Source organism: Macrobrachium nipponense, chromosome 27 (assembly GCF_015104395.2).
Source record: "Macrobrachium nipponense isolate FS-2020 chromosome 27, ASM1510439v2, whole genome shotgun sequence".
NCBI classification, from domain to species: Eukaryota; Metazoa; Arthropoda; class Malacostraca; order Decapoda; family Palaemonidae; genus Macrobrachium; species Macrobrachium nipponense.
In genome coordinates, this window is record NC_087216.1 from 66924113 (window position 1) to 66930549 (window position 6437).

Sequence of the window (6437 nt, forward strand, 5' to 3'; positions counted from 1 at the left end):
GTGGCGGGACGACTAAACCTGTATAAAAGACCTTTTACAATACCAAACCTAGGCTTAGTTAGATCCTCGACATCACCCAAATCAAAATTAAATTCATCTTTCTGAGCTTTAATAAAAGCAGCTCTGTCACAATCAAAGTTAAAAGGACTAACTACATCACTTCCACTACTCTTTACTGACTTGGGTCTTTCTATATCTAACTCTACACTACTTAACATTAAGTCATCATCATTATCTTCATCAAGTAAATTAGCAGCTCTTGCTGCGGACCAAGTAGTTATAGCCACGGGACTGGCATTAACGGACAATATAGGGAACAGCTCCCGACCTTCCCCATCCAGCATGTCATTCCCCACAGGATACCATCAATTCCAGGGATAGGCAGACTATCCACCACAGCCAACTCAGTTATCTGATCATATCCTGGAAAAGACAAGTGGACGTTAACCAAAGGAGCAGACAACTGAATCTGGGAAACCTCCCAACACTACAAAATTACTAGTATATTTAGTACCACCATTTAAAGTAGTCTTCAAAATCAACGACCGGGTAGAACCGGTGTCCCTAAGAAACTTAATCTGGACAACACAGTTATCACAAATCAACTTTCCAGGCCATACATATTTATCAAACTCGAGTCACAATTGAGCATTAGGAACATCTTTGACCTTACTACCTACACTACTACTGTCTACTACAGACTTGTCTATAGCACTACTATTTACGTTAGACCTATCAGGAATTACAGCCACAGGACTTTGACCATTACGTTCCAGGTAATATCGACGAGCATTGCATTGGCTTTGGAAATGCCCCGGTTTGTTGCACCAATAGCAAGGTCCTCGACGACCTGAACCTCTATTTTCATTATTATTAGACCTGGTAGTACCTGCATTAGGGTAACCCCTATTAACAAAAACTCTAGGGGGAGGAGACCCTCCTTGGACTCTACTCATATCCCTACCACCTGAAACAGAATTAGGGTTAACATTATTTTTAGGGGTATGGGGAATCGACAAAGAGGCTTCTCCTCTCCTACCACCACTGGGGGCGCGAGGCGAAGGGTTATTCAACATTTCATACTTGAAATTTCCACTACCAGACCGATGATTCAACACATACTCATCCGCCAACTGAGCGGCACTACTCACTTTAGTAGCCTTCACCTCCTCTAGGTGTACCCTCAACTCCCTGCTACAGGCTTTCATAAATTCTTCAAGGAGCAGAAGTTCGTGTAACGCAGCGAAAGTGACGACCTGCCGACTCTTTAACCCTTAAACGCCGACTGGACGTATTTTACGTCGACATTTTTTGTCTCTCGGGTGCCGACTGAACGTATTTTACGTCGACATACAAAAGTTTTTTAAAAATTCGCGGAAAAATACTTTTAGGCCTACCAGCCGAAAACTCTTGAATCACGCGCCTTGGGAGATGCTGGGAGTTCACGGATCAAGGTGTTGTTTTGTTAACAATCGTTATGCAGGCGCGCAAGCGCGAATTTCTTTCTTGCCGCACTAAAAAGTATCTGACACATCTCGGAAATTTTTTGTCACTTTTACATAATTTTTTTACCATTTTAAATTAGCCGTTACATGGACTATTATATATGAAAATGTGCGCATTTTTATGTAGAATACAACAAAAAATACTCATGATTGTAGCTTTTATCAGTTTTGAGATATTTTCATATAAATAACGATAAGTGCCAAAATTTCAACCTTCGGTCAACTTTGACTACCGAAATGGTCGAAAAACGCAATTGTAAGCTAAAACTTTTATATTTTAGTAATATTCAATCATTTAACTTAATTTTGCAACTAATTGCAAGTCTCTAGCACAATATTTCGATTTATGGTGAATTTATGAAAAAACTTTTTCCTTACGTCCGCGCGGTAACTCTTCCGAAAATAATCATACATGCGATTGTGGTAATGTTTGCACCATTTTAAATTAGCCGTTACATAAAGTTTTATATATGAAAATGTGCGCAATTTCATGCACAATACAACTAAAAACAACCCATGGTTGTAGCTTTTATCAATTTTGAAATATTTTCATATAAAAAATGATAAGTGACAATTTTCAACCTTCGGTCATTTTTGACTCTACCGGAAATGGCGAAAAAAACTGCATTGTAAGCTAAAACGCTTATATTCTAGTAATATTCAAGCATTTACCTTCATTTTGCACAAATTGGAAGTCTCTAGCAAAATATTTCGATTTATGGTGAATTTATGAAAAAAATAACATTTTCTTTACGTCCGCGCGGTAACTCTTCCGAAAAAATCATACGTGCGATTGTGGTAATGTTTGCACCATTTTAAATTAGCCGTTACATAACGTTTTATATATGAAAATGTGCGCAATTTCATGTATAATACAACAAAAAATAGTTGAAGGTTGTAACTTTTCTCATTTTCGAAATATTTGCATATAAATCACGATAAATAGAAAAAAAACCCCGTTCGGTCAAATTTGACTCTACCGAAATGGTCGAAAAACGCAATTGTAAGATAAAACTCTTACAGTCTAGTAATATTCAGTCATTTATCTTCATCGTGAAACAAATTCGAAGTCTCTAGCACAATATTTAAACTTGTAGCTTTTCTTATTTCCGAAATAATTGCATATAAAAAAATATATATAATAAAAATTCGACATTCGGTCAACTTTAACTCGTCAAATGAAAATGTGCGCAATTTCATGCACAATACAACTAAAAACAACCCATGGTTGTAGCTTTTATCAATTTTGAAATATTTTCATATAAAAAATGATAAGTGACAAATTTTCAACCTTCGGTCAATTTTGACTCTACCGAAATGGTCGAAAAACGCAATTGTAAGCTAAAACGCTTATATTCTAGTAATATTCAAGCATTTACCTTCATTTTGCAACAAATTGGAAGTCTCTAGCAAAATATTTCGATTTATGGTGAATTTATGAAAAAAATAACATTTTCTTTACGTCCGCGCGGTAACTCTTCCGAAAAAATCATACGTGCGATTGTGGTAATGTTTGCACCATTTTATTTTAAATTAGCCGTTACATAACGTTTTATATATGAAAATGTGCGCAATTTCATGTATAATACAACAAAAAATAGTTGAAGGTTGTAACTTTTCTCATTTTCGAAATATTTGCATATAAATCACGATAAATAGAAAAAAAACCCCGTTCGGTCAAATTTGACTACCGAAATGGTCGAAAAACGCAATTGTAAGATAAAACTCTTACAGTCTAGTAATATTCAGTCATTTATCTTCATCGTGAAACAAATTCGAAGTCTCTAGCACAATATTTAAACTTGTAGCTTTTCTTATTTCCGAAATAATTGCATATAAAAAAATATATATAAAAAAAATTCGACATTCGGTCAACTTTAACTCGTCAAATGAAAATGTGCGCAATTTCATGTATAATACAACAAAAAATAGTTGAAGGTTGTAGCTTTTCTCATTTTCGAAATATTTGCATAAAATCACGATAAATAGAAAAAAAACCCGTTCGGTCAAGATTTGACTCTACCGCAAATGGTCGAAAAACGCAATTGTAAGATAAACTCTACATTCTCGTAAATATTCAGTCATTTATCTTCATCGTGAAACAAATTCGAAGTCTCTAGCACAATATTTAAATTTATGGTGAATTTTTAAAAAAAAACTTTCCTTCCCTCCGCGCGCGGATTCTCCGCCACAAATCTCCGAAATGCGTAAGTCCCATTCTCGGAATATTTGCTCCGTTTCATACAAGGCATTTCATAGAGTTTTATATATGAAAATGTGCGCAATTTCATGTAGAATAAAACGAAAAATATTTGAAACTTGTAGCTTTTCTTATTTCCGAAATAATTGCATATAAAAAAATATATATAAAAAAAATTCGACATTCGGTCAACTTTAACTCGTCAGATATGGTCGAAAACTGCATTTGTAAGCTAATATTCTTACAGTATAGTAATATTCAATCATTTGTCTTCATTTTGAAAGAAATTGGAAGTCTCTAGGACAATATTTAGATTTATGGTGAATTTTTGAAAAAAATATGTTTACGTCTGTGCGTTACGAATTCATGCATTATTTTGTGATAATATTTTCTCTGTGTTGCTTTTATCGTTTTAAAATTTTTTATATACCAAAATGATCGCAATTTAGTGTACATTACAACGAAAAAAAAAGTAACTTGTTACCTTCAACCGTTTTGCGCACAGCGCGATTTGAATACAATTATATATGAAATTTCGTTTTTGCGCTATCATATATCGCATTATTTATATATGATAATGATAATTTTTTTCATTTCTGATGGTTGCATACTAAACTTCAGGCAATGACAAAAAAAGGAGCCAAAAATGAACTCTTAATCTTTAAAACTAAGAGCGCTATGATTTTTTGAAAAAAATATTTTTTCCGCTCCCGTGCTCACTCTGAAACGTCTCCGGCACACGGGAGACATTTTTTTTTTTACCGCTTCGGCGTTTAAGGGTTAACCAGTCATCGAACTGTTCCTCCTTGATGCGGGCAAACTCAACGAAGGACTGTGCAGGGTGTTTAGTGTAATTACAAAACCTGAGGCGATAGGCCTCAGGGACCAGGTCATACGCTTTCAAAACCAAGCTCTTAACTTTTTGATAGTCCCGAGCTACTCCCTCCTCCAAGGCATTATATACCCGAATTGCCTTGCCAATCAACCTACACTGGATAAGAACTGTCCACATCTCTGTAGGCCAAGACAATCTGGTAGCCACACGCTCAAACGCCTTAAATAACTCTGGGACGTTCTTCTCATCAAACATAGGCACTAATTTAAGTGCCACACCTAAATTAAATTTCTCTTTAACCTCTACCTTTGGTGAGCTAGCCATATTTGCTCTCTGTAGCCTAGCCATTTCCAAATCTAGGTTTACCATCTCCCTCTCATGACGCCTAGCCCTCTCGTTTTCCTCAAACTCAATTTTACGCAACTCTATGCATTTACATATTAACTTAAATTCTCTGTCTTCCTTAGATTCACCCAAAACATTAGAAAGGGGGACAGGTTCCACTGATACAGAACTAAGAGACAAAAAAGGATTATAAGATAAATTCCCACTACCTTTAAGGGGACCTTTGGGAAAGTTTGCAGGACCTTCATACAGGGTACCGATATGAGGAGGATCCTCAAACAAGGTTAGACCAGCTGCCACACTCACATTGTCTCTATCCATATCCACACTCCCTTCACTAACACTTCCTAAATCATCCTCCCTATCGCTAACCAAATGCTCTGCGTCAGCCATATCCTGAGTAACCTTACTCCTGATTAATGACAAAACTTCCTTCTTCGAGTCCGAAGACTTCACCACAATACCCAACCACTGTGCACACACTATTAAAAGTTTCTTACTCAAAACCGGCAGATGATTCAAACAATCAGCCGACCCCAAAAACTCTGCCGGATCAAAAGTAAATTCCTCCATGATGCAAAATTAAATAATTCGGGGGGGAAGGCAACACTACCCAAAAAGGTAACAAATACTGAAACGCTCACTTGAGTGCCGTTCCACAGACCCAATAACTGAACACCCTGAGCTCTCAATCCTGTCACGGTCGCCAATTATTACGACCCTTGTGGGGCCGTGATGCAAGTTCTTAAAGCACCAGGAAAGAGAGGGCAGTAATACAGTGTCCAATAAATAAAGGTCAATTGAGATGAAAGCATGATAGAAAACTTAACAATATTTATTACACCAAGCAATAAAATAAGCAACAGTCAGCCTTGTCACTATAGGACAAATATGCAGTCTTTAAATTAAATCCAGTAGGATTACCTAACCTCTAAAACTAAATCCCTAAGACAGTAGAAAAATAACACAAGGAGTAAATAAAGGGCCCAAATAACCTACCTATAACTAAATAAGGTTAGGAAGGAAGGAGTAGACATACAGAAAGAAAACACTTAAATTACTACCTAATATTATAAGCTAAACTTTAACATTAACACCCTAGGATAGGGGCAAATAAAATGTTCTCTATATGAGACAACTTCAAAAACACTTTAACTACAGAATAGCTCCTCACAGTTTATAGAGGGAACAAAGGGTTACATCACACTTGTTGGCGTCCAAAGGTGCTAGGCTGAGGGTCATAGCACTGGGGGAACTCTGACACGGTATCACAGCAAGCTACCAGGTACGGCGTCACTCAAGAGGTCACCGCTAGCGGAGGGAGTTCTGGAGCACAGGTAGCAACAGGGGTATAATACTAATAGTGCCTCCCTGAAATAAATACCAAACGGATATTACCTGTTCACAGACTCCCTACATTCCTCCTCGGGCCACAATGCCCCCACAACTGCTGCACTGGCGAAGACGACGTCCTAGAGGATGCAGAGGCGCCCCTCCTGCGTCCACACGGCCGGGAATAATTCCTATGCGTCATCCTGAGCCCGCAGGAAGT